This window comes from Eretmochelys imbricata, chromosome 23 (assembly GCF_965152235.1).
Source record: "Eretmochelys imbricata isolate rEreImb1 chromosome 23, rEreImb1.hap1, whole genome shotgun sequence".
NCBI lineage: Eukaryota > Metazoa > Chordata > Testudines > Cheloniidae > Eretmochelys > Eretmochelys imbricata.
Window position 1 is genome coordinate 10,056,772 of NC_135594.1, and position 23,655 is coordinate 10,080,426.

General features: G+C 53.9%; 1 pseudogene; it reads left to right on the forward strand.

Annotated features, from left to right (window-relative positions):
* Positions 1-14,446: 14,446 nt before the first annotated feature.
* LOC144278961 (peptidoglycan-recognition protein SC2-like) lies at positions 14,447-16,537 on the forward strand (annotated as a pseudogene).
* The last annotated feature ends 7,118 nt before the right edge of the window (positions 16,538-23,655 follow it).

Consider the following 23,655-nt stretch of genomic DNA (forward strand, 5'->3'; position numbering starts at 1 on the left):
AATAAGGATTCTTTAAAATACAGCCAGCTCTCCTGGACTCCTTTCCCCCTCATGTCATTCTTCCAGGGGATCTTGCCCACCAGTTCCCTGAGGGAGTCAAAGTCTGCTTTTCTCAAGTCCAGGGTCCGTATTCTGCTGCTTTCCTTTCTTCCTTGTTTCAGGATCCTGAACTCGACCATCTCATGGTCACTGCCTCCCAGGTTCCCATCCACTTTTGCTTCCCCTACTAATTCTTCCCTTGCGGCTGCCCCCGGGGAAAGAGGGAGCTCCCAAGGCTCACAGCCCCCAGCATGGTTATCTCTGCCTCTCGGGCGGACCAATCAGAAACTGTTCTACAGCTGCATCATAGAATGCATTTTCGTGAACCAATCCTATCAACCCAAGATTTTTAAACAAGAGCCCTCTCCCTCCCCTCCCCGCCCCTCCCCTCACTACCCACCCCCTTTAACTGCCTTATTCTTATCTAAAAAAACAGGCCCCAAGCACCTTTCCCACTAGATAGATAGATAGATAGATAGATAGATAGATAGATAGATAGATAGATAGATAACCCCATTGGCTTTAAGGCCTTTTAAATTTTATGGGACTTTTCCCACTGGGGCTGACAAACAACAAAAATAATTTGCGGGGTTTTTAGAGAGTGTTCCCTGTTTTAAAATTCCACAGTTCAATTAGGGCTTGTCTACACTGCCACTTACAGCGCTGAAACATGCCCCGCTCAGGGGTGTGAAAAAACACCCTCCTCAGCTGGAGCCGCGAGGACACTGCCACCTTAAAGCGTTGTCGCGGCAGCGATTTCACGTGGGCAGTGTAGACACCTTCTTAAGAGTTTAAACCTGTTCGTGTTACAAAGGGACCTCTTTATTTCACTACAGAACAAGGGAGTTCATTTCAAGGGTTACAAATGTGTTAAATAGATTGTGAATGGTAATATTGCTTTCTCTTTACCATTAACGTTGCTGTAAACAGGTGTTGATCTTACTAGTGTTCAGTAAAACTTGGCAGCCCCTTAGGTTTACATTTAGTTTTAATCCTCTGCCTTTGCTGCAAAAAAAAATGTAGAAGCAGAAGGGCCTGCTTCAAATAGGTCAAATTTGGCCTTTCGTTTACACTTAAAAAGTCACTAGGAAAGAAAAATGTGGGGGGGAGCGGGGGGGTGACAAATACCTTATCTCTGGTTTAAAAAAAAAAGCTAACTGGTTCACATAAGTTGCTTTTTCTTGTGTTTTGTAGAAATCCATACTTTCAAAAGGTGAGGTTTTTAACTATACCCTGATTTTTAAAGTTTTCTTTATAATTTCAAGGTAACCAAAAAAACCAACTTTCTCTTTTTGCATTCTTTGATATATTAAGTCCATTTAAACAGTTAAAAAAGAGCTTGTACCTGGGTCTCAGCACACGGACTGCAAACATTTAGAAACAAAGACAGTCTGATAATGCAACAAAAAATCATACTAAAATCCCTAAGTCAATAAAAACTTAATTTAACTTCAACAAATTACTTTTGTAAACTGCCTGTGGTTTTAACCCCGAGATGCTTCTTTATTTTACATTCTTAATAAGTTCAAAGGGTGTTTTTTGAAAAGCAATCTGCTGTGGGTTCTTGTTTGTTTTAAATTCATACATGTTCTGGCCATCTTTACAGTGAAACAACTTTGGTCACAGGACATGCGAGCTAAACAGGGGAAGGCAGCTATTTTTAAATCCTGCTTCATGCAGATTTTCTATGACAGGCCTAAAGCAAACTTGTTTGTCCTGGTTTACATTTCAAAAAAACATGAGAAAAGAAGAAGAACGTATGTGTGTGTATGTTGGGAACAGAACAAGCCCCTTATCTCTGTCAGAACTTTTTCACATCAGCTGCTTTTTCTTCTTTTTTGTCTAAATCCAAACCTTAAAAACATGAGGGTTTTAACTGTACCCTGATTTTTAAAGCTTTCTTTACAATTTAAAGGTAAAGCTGTTTTGGTTTGGGTCTCTTTTTGTATTCTTTTATATAGTAAGTTTATTTAAAGAGTTAATAAAAAGATTTTGTAAATGGTGATATGGCCATTCCCATTTCTGTAACCAGAAGGCTTTGAAATGTACATGCCTGTTTCCTTTAATTAACTTTAGGGCCCTGGCTTTTGCTTAATGGTAACTAGACATCTTTTGAAAACAAACTGGCTAATTCAAAAATGCCCCTGTCAAACTTATTACTAAAATGCTTTTTGTCTTCTTAGAAACACAAAGTACAAATGAAAAAGCCTTTTTGCTTTTATAAAGCATTACTTTTAATACAGCCTCTAGACCCAAAACAAACACAGAAGCATGCATTTATGTCTCAGCCCTTGGGCTGCAAACATTTAAGAACAAAAGCAGTCTGATAATGCAACAAAAATCTAAAATGTTTAATAAGCTTAATATAACTTTCATCATGTGTTAAAACTGTTACTGCATTTTTAAAAGGTGCATTTTATTCCACTCCAAAACACAGCCTTGTTTTTTTCCGGTGAACAGGAGGTTTAAAGTCATGGCACTGTTTCCTTAGGTCCTGTCTACGCTGGCAAGTTGCAGCGCGGTAAAGCAGCTTTCTGCGCTGCAACTGGTGAGGTGTACGCACAGCCACGCCACTCAGGGCGCGGAAACAGGGCAGTTGCAGCACTTTAAAAAAAGCCCTGCACAGTTTAAAAAACTTTCTGCACCGGGGCTACAAGGCTGCGGTGCCAGTGTAGACACCGAGGTCGATTACGGCGCTGCGATTGGCCTCCGGGAGATGTCCCACAATGCCTGCTCTCGCCTCTCTGGTCATCGGTTTGAACTCTACTGCCCGGCCCTCAGGTGACCATCCATCATCCCCACTCCGTAAACTCCTTTGCCATTTTGAAAGTCCTCTTCCTGTTTGCTCAGTGATGCGTGCAGCGCATCTTTCCAGGTGGCCAGGCCTGCTCCACGCACCAGGCGATCCCCCTGCTTGGAGCTATGCTGAGCTGCTGGACCTCATCAGCATTTGGGGAGAGGAGGCTGTACAGTCCCAGCTGCACTCCGGACGTAGCAATTATGATACCTACTGTGACTTTATTGACTTGAACTGGGACCATATAGATCATTGTTGCAACCAAGGTCCTGTAGTGGCACCAAATCTTGTATAAAGGGGGGCCAAATAAGGTGTCTAAGGCAAGGTTGTGGTTTGCTGGTTATGATTATGCTCTCTATATGTTTGTGTCATTTTTGTATTTTAAGTTATAAGTATTGACTCTGTACTGTCTGTGGTTCAAACTTGTACTATGCTTCTGGGTGACACCCCAGACAAGTTCAAAAGGAGTACTTGTGGCCCTTAAAGACTAACAAATTTATTTGAGCGTAAGCTTTCGTGAGCTACTGCTCACTTCATCGGATGCAATGTCTAGCCTGCTTGATGACCGATTAAGGACCATCAGCTACACAACTGATCCATTGAAAGAAGGCAGACAAGCCTTGGGACTCAGCACGGTGTGCAGGGACCTGCCTATGGACAGAACTCGGAGGTTTTTCCAGGCCACGTGATGGACAGCTTGTTTTGGGACAAAGAAAGAAGGACCACATGGCAAGAGAATATAAAAAGCTGCTGCAGCTCCTCCATCTTGTCTTCAGTCCTGCTTCATCCCTCTGGAGGGACTTTGCTACACTGAAGCTTTGAACCAAGAACTGAAAGACGCATCCCAGCTGTGGATGTTCTCCAGAGACTTGATTTGAACCTGCAGTTTATTCTGTCGCTGCCACAAGCCTGAACCAAGAACTTGGCTATGACTGTATGTCATTGATTCCATTTCACCAATTCTAGCTCTCATCTATAGCTTTTTCCTTTTATGAACAAAACCTTTAGATTTTAGATTCTAAAGGATTGGCAACAATTTGATTTGGGACAAGATCTGATTTGTATATTGTATACAGCCCCCTGGGTCTGGGGCTTGGTCCTTTGGGATCAAGAGAGCCTTTTTTCTTTTCCTGGGGTATTGGTTTTCATAACCATTTGTCCCCATAACAATTGGTGATCCTGGGAAACTGGAGTGTCTAAGGGAATTGCTTGTGTGACTTGTGGTGAGCCAGTGGGGTGAGACCAAAGTCTGCTCTGTTTGGCTGGTTTGGTTTGCCTTAGAGGTGGAAAAGCCCCAGCCTTCGGCTGTAACTGCCCTGCTTGAAGCAGTTTGTCCTGAACTGGCACTCTCAGTTGGGTCCCGCCAGAACCAGCATCATTACACCTACGGACAGATTTCACGATGCAAGACAGAAAGGGGCGATGACCGGGACACACGGCAGTTTAGGATCAAAGTGAAGGAGCTGCGGAATGCCGAGCACAGGGCGCGGGAGGCAAACCGCCACTCCGGTGCTGCGCCTATGAGCTGCCGTTTCTCCAAAGAGCTGGACGTGATACTCCGCGGCGAACCCACCTCCATTGCGAACACCACTGTGGATACTTCGGTGGCTCGCATGTCAGTTGAGAGTGGATCGAGCCAGGAGGAGAAAATCTTGGACGAGGATGTGGAGGGGGACCCAGAGGCAGAAGATGACTCGGAGGTCAGAGAGGCATGCGGCCAGGAGCTCTTTTCTACCCCGGATGTTGGCGAAGCACAAAGAGGAGAGGAGGCCCCTGGTAAGTGGATTTGATTTTGGGACTCGCTGAAGTGGGTTGTTGGGGGCAGGAGGGTTGCAGAAAGCAGGCTTGTCTCCCACCGCATGCCACCCTGCCGGAAGCAGAGGGGTGGGACAGGAAGCGGAACTATAAAAGGCCGCCCCTCCAGCTGAGTTGGGAGAGAGCTGCTGGAGGAGCAGAACGTCTCTTCCCTGCTCCCCTAATGGAGAGCGCTATCCTGACAGAGAGCCAGAGGGGCTGCCGGAGCTGCCAGATGCCGGGGACTCCAAGGAGCTGGTGGGGCTGCCATTAGCCGTCAACCCCAGTGAAGCGAACAACAACCCTGGAACCCATGTACACACGGAATGGGTGTGTAGGAAGGAGCCCAGGGCAGCCAAATCGGGTTCAGCTGTATTATTGACTACAAGCCGGCTAGCGTGTTGTGATCAGATTTTCCCCGCTGACCCAGTGGCAGACCACTCCGCTGCTGTTTAGGGCCCTGGGTGGGGACGCAGTGGAGCGAGAGGGCCTGGGTTCCCCTACCACCGCCACGCCACCGTCAGGAGTGGCAGGCTCCCCACCTGGTTGTCAGGAGGCCTGATTGGTCTGGCACCCGCCTGAATCAGGACGCCAGATGGTTGTGCTGACTCTCCCACCAGAGAGCTAACCTCCCCTAGACGGCGACGGCTCTGCCGGACTGTAGGCCAGAGCCCCCCTACTTGATTGCTGCCCCGCCCTGATCAAGGGCCAGGCAAATGGACCTTCTGCTGCTCTGCCTGCCTGACTGTAGGCCAGAGCCCCTACTTGACTGCAGCCCTGCCCTGAATGAGGGCCCCAGGCAAACAGACTCTCCAGCATTGCTCAGCCTGACTGCAGGCCTGAACCATTAACACTGGGCTAATTTTCCCCTGAACCAAGGTACCCCGGAAGTATCGTAGCAAGGGGTGTGGTCTCCCACCCTGATGGACGGGAAGGGAGCCGCAAACCCCTTACAGCCTTTCTTTCTACTTGTTCATACTTTTTCTCTAAATATGTCAAAACACAAGAACGCAACCTTCCCCAGGCCAAACACAGAAAACAATACAAAAGAAATGTTCAAAAGGGCCGACGGCGCCAAAAACGTACACGACCGGAAACGGGGACGGAGGGCGGGACGTAAACCCTACACAGGGCGTGGAAACCTGTCAGAAAGTACACGGTGATGAAAGCTCTCGAGCAGTTAACTAGTCACGTGCAAACCCCTCTGTACATAGCAATCCGCCCTGTACATAGCAATCCCCCCTGTACATAGCAATCCTCTGTTTCATTTTGATGCTTTTTGATGTATTGTTCTGCTTTTATTTGATATATTAAATAACTGTATTTACTGTGATCCATTGAGGTATAAATGATCTACATGCCTTGTCCTGTACAGAGCACACAGACGGCTCCCCTGGATCCCACAACCCACACAGGGAGAAAGCTGTTGCAAGCGTCGGCATCTCCAAAATCGTATCACGGCAAGAAAAGGCACCTGCTATTTCCCATTCTCGTACAGTGTAGACACGGGGTGAGGGCGACACCCAGTGACCCCGGTTAGTCCTGCTGCATCTCTGCTGTCTGGGTTTCCATCGACAGCTGTTCACACTCGAAACGCAGGGCGGGGTGAGGTTCGCCCATCAGCCAAAGAACCTTAATGTAAAGCAGCGCGCTCCTGCCATTCGAAGGGTGTGATCATTTCCGCCCTGAGATGGACAAGACCTCGTGTCCTGGTGTTAGGGGTGCTGTGCTCTGTGCCCCACATATCCCCCCTCTCCCTGCCCCCCAGCCTGGTGTTAGGGGATGCTGTGCTCTGGATCCTACATATTCCCCCAGTTTCCAGGCCCCCTGGCCGGCGTTAGGGGGCACTGTGCTCTGTACCCTACACCCCGCATCTCTCATCCCTCCTGCCCGGCCTTAGGGGATGCTGTGCTCTGTACCCTACACATCCCCAGCCCCCAGCCTGGCGTTAGGCAGTTTCTAGTGTCTGTGAACTTACTGCATGTACAGGAGTCTATCACCGCATGCTGGGTGCCACGCGCTGTGGGTATGGACAGGGCCCGACGCTGGAACCTGACCTGAAGGTGGGATCGGCCACTGTCCTGGTGGTTAGGACACAGGCAGGAAGTAGAGGGGCTCTGTGCGGGGACCCGATTCTGCCTTTCTGTCTGGCCGATCCCTTCTAATGAGGCTGAACCTGCCCATCTCCCCAGACTCAGCATAGCACAGGACTTGGGGGACACCTGCTGGCAAAGTGGCCTCAGTCCCCACCGTACAGGCAGGGGTCATTCAGCTGGTGATAGCCCTTCTCTCAAGCCCCCAAGCACCTGTGTGTCATGGCTGCCTGCAGGAATTCAGGGCCAACAACTGCCTGGGGGGAGGGAACAGGGCCTGGCTAGGCAGGGGCTCAAACCGGGGAGTGTCAGTTTGGATCTCCAGCTAGCCGTTGGGGTGCAACACGGGGGGTGGGGGCGGGGGAGATCAACTCCAGCTGCTTCATCATAAACCCTGTCCCTGAGGCCTCAGTAGAAATGGGGATGTTCCCCTGGCAGTATGCAGGTGCGAAGGACTTGAGAGGGAGGTGGCAGACGTGCCCTTTTGATGGCGGTCCCTGAGCACATGGGGAGAGCAGGGGGCAAATGTCTGTTGGCAAATGTTCGTTGGCAAATGTCTGCGACTCACGGGCCCTGGGTGCACACACCCCTACAGGGGAATGTGTACAGGCCCAGCCCAGCCTGAAGAACACCAGCTCCTGTGTAAGGGAAGTCACTGTTTTTTTTCACAAGAGCGGGAAACTGACATTGGATAAGCCAGGAACTCCTGATGGGCTCTTTCGTCCCTCTGTGAGACCAACCCATCTAGCACAGAGAACGGGGGGACATAAAGGCTGAGCTGAAGCTAGATTCCTGCTCTCCAGGATGCTGGGGTGCCCTCATGCTTGAGCTGAAGACGGCCTGGGGGTTCCCAGCATTGCCCTCCTGCCGTTTCTCTCTGGGAGCCCTCGCCCTGCACCCTGGCCTGTGTGTCCTCAGGAGGCTGCGTGCTGCCAGGTGCACATCCCCAGTGCGGAGTCCCTGGATTAATGCCGGGGGACGGGGACTGGGACTCTGCTCCTGGCTCATTCCCAGGAAGCTGGGAGTGTGAGTGGTGGAGCTGCCGGCTCTTGGAACCTCCCTTCCCAGGACGGGGTTGTCTCTGGGGGAAGCCCACCCCAGGAGCTGGCATTTGTTGGCCTCTTCCCCAGAGCGCTGGAGTCTCAGCCACTCCAGATCGGGGGGAGGGGCCAGCTGTGAATTGGGAGCCAGATCCGGGTTTAGATGTGAATCCGCCGGCGCTGCAGAGCGTTCAGATGTGGGGAGCCAGCTCCCGCCTGCACCAGATCACAAAGTGACACTTCAGCCAGCTGCCTGCCAGGCTCTGGCCGCGCCCCGTGTGGAGCTGCAGCTGGGCTCTCCACAGCTGGGTGCTGCTCCTCCTCCCTGCTGGCCAGCCGGCCGCAGCTCCTCAGCACCTGTCCGCTCAGCCCCACCTCAGCGCTCCTGCCTCCCCAATGTCCTCCCTGGTGCTGCGCCTGGCCCCCTGCACCTGGCCTGTCAGTGCCCAGCGGGGCCGGAGCCAAGCACCCCCTGGAGCCATGTGTCAGGCCCTGAGTCCCTCCTGTGCCGGGCTCCCGCCAATCCACAAGCCAGGAACAGGCCCGTGACTCTCGGAGCAAGTATTTCAGTCTCACAGCAGCTCAGTCTGCTCAACATGATTCCAGGGCCAGGAACTCGCTCCTGCCTGACATTGGCAACAGTCTTAGGCTGCTCCAGCCCTGCTCCTCGTCCTGCTCCAGCCCTGCTCTCGCTCCAGCCTCGCTCCACCCACGCCCCGGCCTCCTGAGTCCAGCTCCAACCACGAGGCCTGACCACCTCCAGCACTTTCGCTGACACCATCACTTCCAGAGGGAATGGCACTGAGGTTGCCGGGGGAACAGGCAGGAGACACTGGGTGAGGAATGGAGCCCCCCGGGGCAGGGGCCATTCAGGAGACCCAGCGTGGGGGGAATCAGGCCTGGGATTCTCTGCAGCGGCTGCTGCCACACAGGCCTTGGAGAGAGGAGCTGCGAAACCCCCACAAAGCTCTGCCCCCGCACAGAGCTCTGTAGCACTGGGACTCCGTACGCGTGAGCCGCAATCCAGCAGGGCCTTGGGCCAGCCCCACCCTCTCCTATTGCCCCGCTCTGGGAGGCCAGGGCACAGTTCACAATTTAGCACGGACCAGCTGCAAGGATCCTGGCGGGCCCAGGTATGGTTGGAGCAGCATTTTCAATGTTCGGGAAAAGCGAGATCTGTGCAATAGGCAACGTAGCTCCATCTGGGCACCAGCCAGCTCCTGTGCCCCAGAGAGCTCCCACAGCTCCCACTGAACCAGGGACGAAGGGGGCAGGAGGTTGAACGAGAAGGTGCCATCCTGGGACCCAGGAGACCCATGTTCATTTCCCAGCTCTGCCACAGATGCTCTGTTTGGCTTTGAGCAAGTCCCTTATTCTCTCTCTGCAGCGGTTCCCTGTCTGTACAGTGGAGGTAGCAGCCAGGCCCTGCCCTGCAGGGGGCAGTTAGAATAAATGCAATTGAGTTGGGCAGTGCTCGGATGCCAAGGGGATGAGGGCCAGGATGGTGCCTAAGACAGACCGAAAGCAAGGGGGAGCTACAGAGCCGGTGGTGAGAGGGGTTTGGCCTTTGACAATCTGCTCTGAGTGCCAGGGCTGCCAGACCCCAGACAGCCACTGGCATTGCCAGACCTCCCTGATCTACGGTGCTGCTGCTCTCCCTGCTTCTAGGAGTCACTACCTCCCCCTGGGCTGACACCCCCGCAGCAATCATCTCCTGGGGCTGCCGTGGTACTGAGCGTTAGCAAGGCCTGAGACTCAGTTGGGCGTGGGGGGGGGGGCAGGGGGAGGCTGCTATTAAAGCAGCTTTTGCACCATTGCAGCGGTGGGAGAGGAAGCAAAGACGGGACCGTTTTACACCCCATGGCCAAAGCACCCGGCAGCTTGGGACCATTGGGTTCTATCACCAGCCCTGGGAGGGGAGTAGGTGTGATGAAGCGGGACTGTTCTTAATGTTTCCTCTGAATATTGTGGGGTTGCCTCAGTTTCCCCTAGGCAGTTCTTAAGTATCTAGATGGTGGGATAAGGGTGTTTGATGATTGCAGAGCCCTAGAGGGCAGGTGTGTGCAGGGGTCTGGACACAGAGAATGGCCAAAACCCTGTTTCCTAGCAACTGATGGCCTGGGCCCTTCCCCCCTGCAAGGTGAGAACGAAAGGGTTGGAGAACAAAGGAATCCGGTGACCTCCTGGCCCGGGAAAGGGAGAAAGCCCAGAGGAGGGCGGGGGCTGGAGATAGTTTCACTTTGGGCTGGCTGGGGACATTGAGTGAAGGGCAGACGTGGTTCTCTGGCTCACTGCCGCCCAAAATGGATCCAGCTGAGGGCTCCTGTTCTCTGCACCTACAAGCTCTGTGTTAGATCATGTTCCTGTCGTCTAATAAACCTCTGTTTTACTGGCTGGCTGAGAGTCACGTCTGACTGCGAAGTTGTGGGGCAGGACCGTCTAGCTTCCCCAGGACTCCACCTGGGTGGACTCGCCATGGGAAGCGCACAGAGGGGCAGAGGATGCTGAATGCTCCGAGGTCAGACCCAGGAAGGTGGAAGTTGTGTGAGCTGTGTGTCCTGAAGACCGGCTGCTCACAGAAAGGAGACTTCCCCAGAGTCCTGACTGGCTTCGTCTGTAGCAGTTCCAGAGCATCACCAGGGGGCCCCATGACAGTGGGGTCTAGTGGTTAGAATGGGGGGCTGGGAGCCAGGACTCCTGGGTTCTATCCCAGCCCTGGAAAAGGGATAGGAAACCCCTACCTGGATATGTCACCATATCACAAAACCCACCACCCCTGGCTCAAATTGACCGCCCCAGTGTGGATGCTGCCTTGGATTTGCATCACCAGGGCGCCATCTCGCTATTATTTTGCACCACTTGCATTTCATAGAATCACAGAATATCAGGGTTGGAAGAGACCTCAGGAGGTCATCTAGTCCAACCCCCTGCTCAAAGCACGACCAACCCGAACTAAATCATCCCAACCAGGGCGTTGTCAAGCCAGGCCTTAAAAACTTCTAAGGATGGAGATTCCACCACCTCCCCAGTTAACCCATTCCAGTGCTTCACCAACTTCCTTGTGAAATAGTGTTTCCTAATATCCAACCTAGATCTCCCGCACTGCAGCTTGAGACCATTGCTCCTTCTTCTGTCATCTGCCACCACTGAGAACAGCCGAGCTCCATCCTCTTTGGAGCCCCCCTTCAGGTAGTTGAAGGCTGCTATCAAACCCCCCCTCATTTTTCTCTTCTGCAGACTAAATAACCCCAGTTCTCTCAGCCTCTCCTCGTGCGTCGTGTGCCCCTTTTCATTTTCAATCATTTTCATTGCCCTCTGCTGGACTCTCTCCAATTTGTCCACATCCCTTCTGTAGTGGGGGGATCAAAACTGGACGCAATACTCCAGATGTGGCCTCACCAGTGTCGAATAGAGGGGAATAATCTCTTCCCTCAATCTGCTGGCAACACTCCTATTAATGCAGCCCAATATGCCTTTGGCCTTCTTGGCAACAAGGGCACTCTGCTACTCATATCCAGCTTCTCGTCCACTGTAATCCTTTTATGCAGAACTGCCGCTTAGCCAATCGGTCCCCAGCCTGTAGCAGTGCCTGGGATTCTTCCGTCCTAAGTACAGGACTCTGCACTTGTCCTTGTTGAACCTCGTCAGATTTCTTTTGGCCCAATCCTCCAATTTGTCTAGGTCACTCTGGACCCTATCCCTACCCTCCAGTGTATCTACCTCTTCCCCCAGATTAGTGTCATCTGTGAATTTGCTGAAGGTGCAATTAATCCCATTATCCAGGTCATTGATAAAGATGTTGAACAAAACCGGCCCCAGGACCGACCCCTGGGGCACTCCGCTTGATACTGGCTTCCAACTAGACATCAAGCTGTTGATAACCCATTGAGCCCGACAATCTAGCCAGCTTTCTATCCACCTTATAGTCCATTCATCCAATCCATACTTTTTTAACTTGCCAGCAGTAATACTTTGGGAGACCGTATCAAAAGCTTTGCTAAAGTCAAGATGTATCACAACCACCACTCTCCCCATATCCACAGAGCTAGTTATCTCATCATAGAAGGCATGACTTGCCCTTGGTGAATCCACGTTGACTGTTCCTTAACACCTTCCTCTTCTCCAAGTGGTTCAAAATGGATCCCTTGTGGACCTGCTCCATGATTTTGCCGGGGACTGAAGTGAGGCTGACCAGGCTGTAATTCCCCGGGTTCTCCTTTTTCCCTTTTTCAAAGATGGGCACTATATTTGTCTTTTTCCAATCGTCCGGGACCTCCCCCGATCACCAGGAGTTTTCAAAGATAATGGCCAATGTCTCTGCAATCACATCAGCCAAGTCCCTCAGCACCCTTGGATGCATTAGATCTGGACCCATGGGCTTGTGCACGTCCCGCTTTTCTAAATAGTCCTTAACCTGTTCTTTCACCACTGAGGGCTGCTCACCTCCTCCCCATACTGTCTTGCCCAGTGCAGCAGTCTGGGAGCTGACCTTGTCTGTGAAGACTGAGGCAAACAAAGCATTGAGTACTTCACCTTCTTGCACACCATGTGTCACTAGGCTGCCTCCCACTTTCAGTAAGGGGCCCACACATTCCCTGACCTTCTTCTTGTTGCTAACATACCCGTAGAAACCCTTCTTGTTCCCCTTCACATCCCTTGCTAGCTGCAACTCCAGTTGTGCCTTGGCCTTCCTGATTACACCCCTGCATACCCAAGCAATATTTTTATACTCCTCCCTAGTCATCTGTCCAAATTTCCACTGCTTGTAAGCTTCCTTTTGGAGTTTAAGCACCAGCGCGTGGGGGCGGCCCAAGCAGAAATCCCCTCCCCCCCCGACACACATGAGAGAGGTGCTGGGGGCCGTGCTGGGGGCGATGACAGTGGGGTCAGGCATCAGGGCACGTGGCTGTTGGGTGTGTTGCTGGATTCTGGAGAAACCTCCCCTTCTGCCACCAACCTGCCCCACTGGAGCCCAGCACAGCGCCCTCTGCTACCCATGTCTGCCACCATCTCTCCGCTCCACAAAGCTCCCACGACCTGCCTGGGGCAGCGACAGACCCTCTTGCTCCCCAGTTATAACACCTGGCCCTGAGCTAGCCTCTTTCTCCAGCAGATCTCAACGCCCTTCACAAAGGAAGTTGGCATCACTATCCCCACTTTATAGATGGGGAAACTGAAGCACAAAAGGGGGACGTAACTTAACCAAGGTCACTCCACAGGCCGGCCATGTCTGTATGCAAAAGCCTGAGGACTTTAACTGGACCGGTCTAGTTAAAACATTACAACACCCCCCCACCCCATCCATGGGGATGCCGTTATACCAGTACAAAGGTTTGTTGACTGGTAGAGGCCAAATTACTATCAGACCTCAGGCCAACTGGTGACCCAAACTCCTGAGATGCTTTGGGAATGCTGCTAAACTCTCACAGGCAGTGAAAAATGCCAGTTTGCTAAAATTTGTAGCCTAGCGCCCTGTTATTTGCGTTGCCACACAACTGTGCGAGAAATGTACTAACCACAAACAAATGGAAATGTATAAATAACATAGTGATGGTAAAAGTTGATGCTTAAGCAGCAGATGTGTGATTGTGTGCTGGGAAGTCTATGGTATTTACCAGACACAAATTTTGCAGGCGACAGACTGATCCCCGTGATGTCTTTTGCCACGGCTTGCATACTGCTTGGACTACTTATAGGTAACTTAGTTCCAGCTTATCTCTTCCTCTTTCCCAATGCAAGGCTGTATGCAAGCCGCGGCAAAAGACATCACGGGGCTCAGTCTGTCGTTTACGTCAACGGCTGCAAAATTTGGTTCAGCAGACTTGGTAATGGATCTGCCTTTCTGTTTGAGCGCTGTACTAATAACTAATAAATACTGGCTGGGGCTTGGGTCCTTGAGGTCTCTTTAAGTAGGAAGTAAGATCGAAGCTGAATTGGTAGTAAATCTGCTTCCCTGGGGGATCCTCCAACCCAAGTTTACCGGCTGGAACCGGACCAGGCAGGGTAACAACCTCTGTGTTGGGAGTAAAGACCTAGCCGTGTGTGGAGACTCTGGCTGGGACGGTCTAGGGGCCTACAGGGGAGGGGAAAAGTTTGAAGAAGAGATGTAAGACTAGATCCAGCGAAACGTTAACTCCATCAAGAGTAAAATGCGGGCAAAGAATGGCCGAAATAGTAAAGGAGGGCTTGGATTGTTTGTAAAGAAATGTGCTGTTATGCATGGAGGATCTGGGGCTGCACAGCGGCCGGCCGGCCCGTGGGATCACACGTGTGCGCTGCTTGTCTCTGAGGCTGACCAGAGAGTGGAGGGGAAAGCGTGACCTGGGGCGGCAGCTCAGCATCGGGCACACGAGGCTTTTAATCAGAAGCTTAAGGAAGTGACAGAAAATGCTCAGAAAGGGAAGCCGCAGAATGGGGAAGTCAATGGGCGGCTGGCAAGCGCCGCAAGGAAAGGGGAAGGCGGGCAAGGGGAAGGAGCTGAGGAGACGGTGAAGACGTGGGGTTGTCAGAAACGGGCAGAGGACGGTGGAAGTGCTCATCGGCCAGCACAGGACCAATTGGCTGAGGTGACACTGGGAGCACTGGGGAAGCCGGCTGAGTGCGAGGAGGACCCGGAGGATGTGATGGAGCAGGACAAGCCTCATCGTTAATAAGGCAGCTGAGCCGTGTCGGAAGTTAAGAAAATGAACTGCGTTCTGGAAGGAAAAGGTTTGGGGGCACCCCGAGTAAGGAGGGGCGTGGGAGAGATTGGCCCAGGGGCTCTAGAGAGAACTGGGGTAGGAGGCTGCCAGCCGACCGGGCGGGTTTGTGATGACCGGGTGCTGGCGTGATGGCAGAATGCTTCTTAAATGCAACGTCAAAACGTGACATTGTGACAGGCTATAGCAGAAATGCCAGGCAGAGGAGAAACCTGTCCAGGCACTAAGTCAATGGGTTCCCCAAGTTGCCGGACAGCACCTGGTTCCACCCAGTTCTGTAGGGGGAAATGGGCCAGAGACGGCAGTTCCCTCCCAGACCCTGCACAAAGCTGGTTGGACGAAGTGTGGGTATTTCCGGAGTTCATTGTATTACAAATGCAAATGGGTCTTGAGTCTGGGGGGATGGGACGTGATTCTTCTGGGGGAGATGTGATTCCAGCAAACCCTGGGAAGGGTCAGGACCATCACAGGACACTTGTTAAACAATCGACCAGCTAAGGCGGGGATGCAAATTACCACCTCTGCCCCCAGCCTTTTGAAGCGACGCCCTGGGAAGCGAGACACTGGCTGCGAATGACCTGTTCCCAGATCGAGGGACCGGCCTGCGGCACTCACAGATTCCTAGGGGTCGTGTTCGCAGCAGAAGCTGTGCTGAGCTTGGAAGCACTGGAAAGCCCGTGGGTGGGTTCGACGGGCTGCACCCCGGCCGGAGCCCTGGCTGGAGTCAGGGGAGGGATCCCTGGTAAGCCCATTAGCAGGCGGGTGGTTTGCTGATTGGTTTAACATGTGTTCTCGGCAGTGCTGTCACCGTAAGCACCGAGGATTGTCCCCCCACCGGGGCTGTAATGTGTTAACTAGCCTGGGACAGTTACACTCCTACAGCATTTGTGTGTGGGGCTGGAGCCGTGGCAATGGGGTGGGGTGGGGGCCAGCAAAGGCCTCTGTGACACCGCCCCATGCCGGCGTTATTGACACGTTTCCCTGCAGCCGGCCTGACGTCCCGCAACGAAAACCTGGCCAGAGATTTTGCTCCGTGAAATGCTTTGAGATGGTGATGTCAGGAGATGGAAACCCAGCTGGGAATTTCCTGCAGAGCAGCGGCTCCCAGTGCTGTTCTCCTGCCCCACATCTGGGCCCGCTACAGCCCTCACTCGACCCCCAGCTCTGTCCAGGTGGGGCCCTTGGTGCCTTCCATAAGGGGTATTACACACAGCGCCACCTAATGGCCAAACAGTGCAATACAGGTTAGGGCCCCTCCATTCCAGTCCTTTTCCTCAGTGGGTCTTTAGCTCCATGGCAGAGGATTGAGCTTCTAGCTCTGATGGTCCCAGGTTCAAACCCGGGCCGGGCCAGCGATGATCCTGGGGGAGCTGCCGAGAGCGATGGGGAGGGGAGGGTGCGGCAGACGTGCCCATGTGGATCTCACATTGCGCTCTGCCTGCAGCTTCCTGATCGGTGAAGACGAGAGTCTACAAGGGCAGAGGCTGGAGCACCATGGGGGCCCATGTCAAGAACTGGAACGATAAGTCACTGGGAATCAGCTTCCTGGGCAGCTTCTCCAGTACGTGGTTCCCGTCTGTACAGATTTCCCTGCTAGGCCCCCAGGGGAACTAGGAAGTTCACAGCTGCTCTTGGTTCCACCACGGTGGGGCACTGGGCTGGGGCACAGGATCAGGAAAGGGAGGGGAAGGGGGAGCGTGGTGAAGCAAATGTGTGTGTGGAGGCGGGGAGATGCATCACCAAATGCAGTGGGGTGGGGGAGAGAGACATTGACATGGTCAATCAAGAACAGGGCTAGAGGGTGTTTATTTACTCAGGCCACATTCACATCCCCTGAGCAGCAGAGAGGGGCCAGGGGCGTGTGTGAAATTAACAGGGGGCTGCTGGTGTCCTGCAGAAACAGCCCCTGACAACACCACCCTGACCGTTGCCAAGAGCCTGATCCAGTGTGCTGTCTCCGGGGGCTTCCTGAGTGAAAGCTACACCCTGAAGGGGCATCGCAACGTGAAGTCAACCCAATGCCCCGGGGACGCCCTCTATGAGGCCATAAGCCAGTGGTCTGAGTTTGAAGCCTGAGTCCCTGCAGCCTCGGGGCAGCCCCTGCACCCATCGCTGACCCCGCCCGCGGCTTCTGCCTGCTTGAGCTACACCTCTGCCCCCAAGCATGGGGCGGCCTCTCACTTCTCACCCACCTGCTGCCTCCTGGGGCCCGGAGAGCAGGGCTCTGAGAGTTGGGGTTATGCTCCCGTCTCCCCTGGGCTCTGCTGCCTCCCCTACCCCCAGGGGCTCAGATTTCTAATGGCGCCTGGGAGCCACCTGCCTCCCCCAGGCTACTTCCTTCGGCAGACGCCAGGCCTAGCCCCTTGCTCCAGCCCGCAACGGGCATGTCAGCTTAGCCCAGGTCCACATACAGCCACGCCCAGGGTCTTACAGCGTCCAGGGGGGTCAGGCCAAGCCTCAGCCGAGGTCTGTGGCGACGGCCCTGCCAATCCCTGGGCAGCGCAGGAAACATCGCCTCCATTCCCGTGTGAAACGTCTGAGCAATTATCAATTCCAGAGTCAAATCCGCCTCTGCCCCCAGCCCCCCCGAGCTCTGCAGCGAAGATTTCATCTGGAATCCCCCAGAAACCGGTCGCTAGTTAACCCCCCACAAAGGGAACCCAAGTGTCCCTGAGCCCTGACACTCGGCTCTGCCTGGCCCCCGCAGGGTCTGCCTCTCAAAGCTTTCAGCCCTCGCCCCTTTCCCCCCGACAGACCGTTCCCACGAGCCTCTCTTACCGAGGGGGGCAAAGTGTTTGGACGGGGAAGGACCCGTCGGGTGGGTCGCAGATTCCCACAAAGGGGTTTTTAGTTCAAGTGCAATTTGCCTTTACCTCAGCGCCCCGCGGCTTAGTGCTTGCTTTGCTTGGGAGCTACTGAGCAGTGACAATAAACCAGCTTCTAGCACATGAAAAGTTGAAGCGCCGGGAAACATTTCATCTCCTGTTAAACCATAACCACCCTGCCGCTGGGCTGGGCTGGGCGAGCTCAGAGGGTGTGATTATGGTCTGTCAGATTAGCACTAAGAGGCCTCCTTGGGCTAGGTGCTATATACACAGAACATGAGACAGACAGTCTCTGCCCTAAAGAGCTCACAGTCTAATTAGACAAAGGATGGGAGGGGAAACTGAGGCACAGGGAGGGGAAAAGGGTTTTACCCAAACTCACAGGGCCAGTAAGTGGCAGAGCGTGGAACAGATCCCATGGGTGCAGTCAAGTGCTCTGCCCACTAGGCTGTGCTGCCTCTCAATCCAGAGGGAGGAGGTGGAGCGAAACCAAGGGGGTGCTGGTTCCGCATGGGTCACACACAGTCAGGCCCGGCAGCCCTGAGCTGAAGGAAGGGGAGGGGAGCTGGGGTTTGCGCCTGCTGATGGGAGCTGGGGCTGCGGCTGGAAACTGGCAGGAGGGGCCGGAGCGGAGGGAACAGCCATGCCAGGAGCAGTGTCCCAGCCCCACAGTGCCCAGGGCTGCCCAGCATGTGGGAAGGGGGCAGCAGCACTGACAGGGCAGCTCTTTGTTTCGAGAGTCGCTGTGGAGCAGCCCCTGAGCGAGGTTGGGAGCCCAGCACCCCAGGGCTGGACGGGCCCCGTAAACAGGAGCAACCCCTGGTGGGCTGGCAGCTGGAGTCCGCGCTGCAGAGAGTGCAGGTCTGGCCCCCCCACAGCCCCCGGTGTCCTGCCCCTGGCACAGTCCAGGTTCAGCCCAGTTATTCCTGCTTCTGAGCCGTGGACCCTGGGGGACGCGACCAGCTGGGATCCAGGCTCCCTGTTGGGAAAAGGCTAGTTCAGGCCCTGGCGGCTGGAGCTCTGGGGAGCGTGTAAAGCCCAGGAAGGGGCTCAAGGGGCTCAAGCAAGAGGTTTCACTCCTGGGCTGGCCACGGCCCCGCTGCAGCCCCGGAACAGACTCAGCACAATCTCCCTTCCCATCCTCCCAGCATTGTAACACCTCCCCAAGACCCTGTGGGGCTGCCACAGCCCGGGCCCCCCAAGCCACCTTGCCTGGTCCCTAGGGTGTTTTGGCTGCTGGCCCCATAGAGCTTGGCCCAGGAGGGGCGAAGGATCCTGTGAGACCCGGGGGGGGTTGGTTCCCTCGCCGGGGAGGCTCTGGGTAGCCACAGCCACAGGTACTCGGCCAGGAAGGCAGCCAGGATCTTGCAGAGGTTCTCCACAGTCGGGGGGTGCAGATTCTGCTCCGTGTCCTCCATCGTGTGCCAGACCCACGGGTAGGGGGTGGCGATGAGGTGCAGCACCAGCACTCCTGCGGCCAGACAGATACATGGATAGTCAGCAGGGATCCAACCCAGGATCTGCATCACTGCAAGCACCAGCCTCTACTGCTGGAGCTACAAGAGTAATTCCACTATTGTCAGCAGTAGTAGACTATTATCCCCATGTGGCCCAGCCACTAGCGGGCGACGGGCGACATTCTAAATGCGCACACTGTCTCAGTAGATGGAGCCAGGCCCTCAGGCACGACCTGACCTTACATCTAGGAGCCGTGTGCTCCCCTGACCTAGCAACGAGCAGCTGGCCCAGGTGCATTATGGGAACCAGATTGGACAGAGACATCAAGCGAGTCAGGGCCAAGTGGCTAGATAGCAATGATATGTTTATAAAGTCTTTCACTCCCAAGGATCCCAGAGCCTAAGTTCAAAATGCAGCCACCTCTGGGGTGAAGTGTGCCAGGCAGGCAAACATCATCTATAAAGCATTTTACCCCTGTAAATAACACTTAGCTCTTGCATAGCCCTTGTCCTCAGGGGATCCCAAAGCACTTTACAAAGGGGGTCAGAATGATTCCCCCCACTTCACAGATGGGGAAACTGAGGAAGACAGCAGCAAAGTCACCCAGCAGGGCAGCGGCAAAGCCAGGATCTGAACCCAGGTCTCAGTCCCTTGCTCCACTCATGAGGCCAGGCTTGTGTGGGAGCCTGGGGGAGTCTCACCACGCTTTGTCTGCACACATTCTGCCCTGGCTCCCCCGGGGAGGCCTCCCCAGCTGTCCATCCCACACTGCTCTGCACCTGGATGTCCGGTAGCATGGGGCAGGACAGGTACCTTTGCGAAGGAAGGGGACATGGTCCTCTTCGACAGGCCTATAGACAGGCTCCCTCTGGACGTACGTCTGCTCCCGGGGGTGGGACTGCAGCAGGCCCAGCCGGTGCAGACACTTCTCTGGGCGACACAGAGAAGAGAGTGAGGAATGGGCTGGTTCCTGGGACCTGCCAGGCTGGGGCACGGCAGGACGAGCCCCACATGGGGCCACACCTGGCCGCTCACACAGAGCTCCCTGAGGACACGGAGACGCTGCCGGGGAGGGAGGGGGGATTTCAAACCTGACAAGTCGTGTCTGAGGGAAATAAAGTGTTGGTGAAAGATGCCAGGTCAACAGCCCCGGGGACTGAATCCCCCAACTCCCAGCTCTTGCCCACAGCTGGGGATAGAGCCCAGGAGTCTTGGTTCCCAGCCGCACTGCTCTAACCACTAGACCCCACTCCCCTCCCAGAGCTGGGCCTAGAACCCAGGCACCTTTATTCATTGTCAGACAGACGCAGGACCATCAGGACTGGCGGGCGAGGGAGGAGGTAGCTGTCCCGCTACAGGTGCCTGGGGGGGCAAGCCCCCTCCCACCCCTAGAAGAAAGGAAGGTTTGGTACTGATGCCGACGAGCCAGTCGAACCAGGAGGCGGTGAAGGGGAAGTGGTTCTGGATGGTCGGGTGGCGGGCCCCCAGCAGGTCCAGCAAGACAAACAGGCTCTGCAAGGAGGCAATGAGGGGTTAAATCTGTAGGGGCCCAGTCACCCCAGGAGGATCTGAGGGAGGGATTGGTACAAGATCCAGTGCAGACAGATTGAGCCCCCCGCTTACCCCGGACAGGCACCCCCACCATCTCCCTCCAGCCTGAAAGATCCCCCATGCAGAACTCCTCAGAGGGGCAGGCGGGCGGCTCTCACCATAGCCTGGAGCTGGCTGGTGCCCGGCTGGTGCTGAACCTTGGCCATGGACAGCCCCGTACAGGGAATCCCTCTCACTCCACTCCCAGAAGGCCTCCTTACCGTCCAGGAACAGCAGCTGCAGCGTCACCTCAGAGCCCTGGGGAGAGACACGGGGCTCACTCAACACCTGGCACTGCTGGACAGGTGAGGGGACTGCACCCAGGACAGCAGCAGAGCTAGGGATAGAACCCAGGAGTCCCGGCTCCCATCTCTCCTGGTTTTGCACACTAGTCTCCATTCCTTTCCCCAAGACAAGAGTAGAACCCCCAACCTGGGAAACTCTCACCTGCTCCTTGGCCTTCAGCAGCTCCACGTCCAAGGCCGTGGCCAGTTTCAGCAAGATGGCACAGGGCACGGGTCAGTGGCCCCCAGGAAGGTGCGGCCCTGTCTTTCCCAAGCTGCCACCCCACTGGGTTTGAAACATCACCAGCTCCATCCAGCCCAGGGACCACATGGACAAGTACTGGGGCTGGGATGGGGACTCTGTGGAATCTCAGATTAAAGGAGCACCTTTAGATTTGGGATGGAGGGCTAGCTGCAGAGCAGGGAGGTCTTTCCTAAATTCCCCAGGCTTACTCTGATCTGAGGCTGTACAGAGGAGGCTCCCCAGCCAGCAGCTGCCTTATCAGTACTGTGTTCATTAGATAGATAGATAGATAGATAGATAGATAGATAGATAGATAGATAGATAGATAGATTCAGGGTAATGTATCAGAATCTGGCCCTCAACTCATTGCACTCAGCGGGTTTCTCTTGTTTTACCCTGGGGGAGATGAGATCAGAACCCAAGACCGCCAGTTCCAAAAACTCCACAGACCTGTGTTGTCACTGGATTTATTACCAAGGGGACATTAGACAAGGGGAGGCACCAGAATACCCCTCTGTGGGACAGAATGACAGACTGAGGGGCAGGGTTTGTGTCTCTTGCTTTGAAGTCCTGTGTCTTTGTGCATGCAGAGCTCTGTGCAAAACCCACCATCTCTGTGAGCCCCAGGGCGGATGATGGCCCTGGGAGGAGCTGTGACCATCCTCTAAAAGAGTTGGTGCCAGGGCATAAGGGTTGCTCTGCACAAAGGAGGAGATTAAACTACTCTGCAATACATATGTAACCCTTCTTCCAGTTGCTGTGGGCAGAAACAAGCTCTGGCTTCAATATATAGGGGTTCCTCTCAAAATTACAACACAACACTGGCTTGAGGTCCCACCCAGAAATCTGGGAAAACTAAACACCAGTCCTGGGTGTTTCTAAGAAGTAATACTTCCTGTCTTGCAAGCACTGAGTCTGTGTGCGACAAAAGAAATATTTTATTAAGGGGAGAAGGAAGAATGGCATTAATGTGAGAAAACATGACAACAATGACTCAAAAGTATGCAAACAGCAAGTAAATCCCTGGCCCCAGGTGGAGCAGTGGCTTTGCCTCAGTTTCCCCCTTTCTGAAAGACCAGTGGACAAATGTCCCGTTAACACACCACTCCCCTTTCTGTCCATGACACTGCACTCTTAGTTTGCTGTCCTCCATAAGTGAAGTCCTAGGGTCTAGGGGTGCCATTAGGTGCATTCAGCTCCAGCCTTAGGGGAGGAATGCAGGCAAATCAAATGATGCCTCTGCCCACTCCGGTCACTGCCCACTCTGCCACTGCACACTGCTGTCACCTTCTGAAGTTTCTGCACTGCTCCAGCCCCAAGTGTTCTCAGCTCTTAGGTTATGGCTACGTTGCAAAAAATACCAGCAGCCACAAATCTCAAAGCCCAGGTCTACAGATTTATAATGCAGGGAACATTAGACAAGGGGAGGCAGCTGAATGCCCTAGGGCTGGGCACAGAGAGATCAAATGACAGACAGACAGACTGAGGAGCAAGGGTATATGTCTCCCCCATAGAAGTCCTGTGTCTTTGTGCATGCAGAGTTCTATCCCAAACCCTCCATCTCTGTGAGCCCCAGGGAGGTAATGGCCATAGGGTGCACCGTGACCATCCAGTGTGAGTGTAGGTACCAGGGCTGAGGGTTGTTCTGTACAAAGGAGGAGACCACGCCACGCTGCATCACATGGAAAGTCCTGCAGACATGACTGCGTTTCCCATCCGCAGCGTTATACAGGATGACAGCAGGAGCTACACCTGACGTTATGGGAGCACGTCACAAGCCTTCATCTGGTCAGATCCCAGTGACCCTGTGGAGCTGGTGGTGAGAGGTGAGGGGCCTGGTTTGGAGTCCCCGCTCTCAGCCCTGTACCCAGCCCAGCCTTCACAGAGTCTATGCCCCAAGGAGATGCTCACAGCCAGGATCTGCCTGGGGCCTTACAGAGGGGATGCCCAATGTGGGATCAGGAAATCAGTGGATTTGTCATGCAGCCGGGGGAAGCTGCAGCAGCAGCTGTTGATGTAAGGCAGAGGGAAGGGGGAACGCTGCCCCCAGGGCAAGCTGCAGAACAGTGAGGCCTTTCCCAGGGGAATGCTCCCTATCAGAGTATGCCCAGAGAAGTCAGGGCCAGCAGCTGCAGAACCAGTCCCTTCCCCAGCTGATAAAATCCACTAACCCCCTGGAGGTTAGAGTGATCATAAAGGCTGAGTCCAGGGGGGAGGGGCCCAATTGCTGAGTCGCTTTTTCTACCTCTTAGCTCCCCCTGATTGCCCATTTCATCCCCTGCCCTGACAGCTCTCATTCTAAACCTACAGGTGGAAACAACCTCACTGGGTTTGAAACATCACCGTATCCAATCAGGCCAGGGACCACACAGACAGGTACCTGAGTGGGGAAATCATGCCTCAGGAATCTACTACAATGCTTTGAAGGGGTCCACAAGCATGTGGGCAAGGGTGATCCAGTGAGTATAGAGTAATTAGATTTTGAGAAAGCCTTTCACAAGTTCCCTCACCAAAGGCTTTTAAGCAAAGTAAGTTCTCATGGGATAAGAGACAAGGTCCTCTCCTGGATCAGTAACTGGTTAAGAGATAGGAAACAAAGGGTAGGAATAAATGGTCAATTATCAGAATGGAGAGAGTAAATAGTGGTGTCTCCCAGGGATGTGTACTGGGACCAATATTATTCAATATATTCATAAATGATTTGGGAAAAGGGGTAAACAGTGAGGTGGCAAAATTTGAAGATGAGACAAAACGACTCAAGATAGTTAAGTCCCAAGCGGACCATTAAGAGTT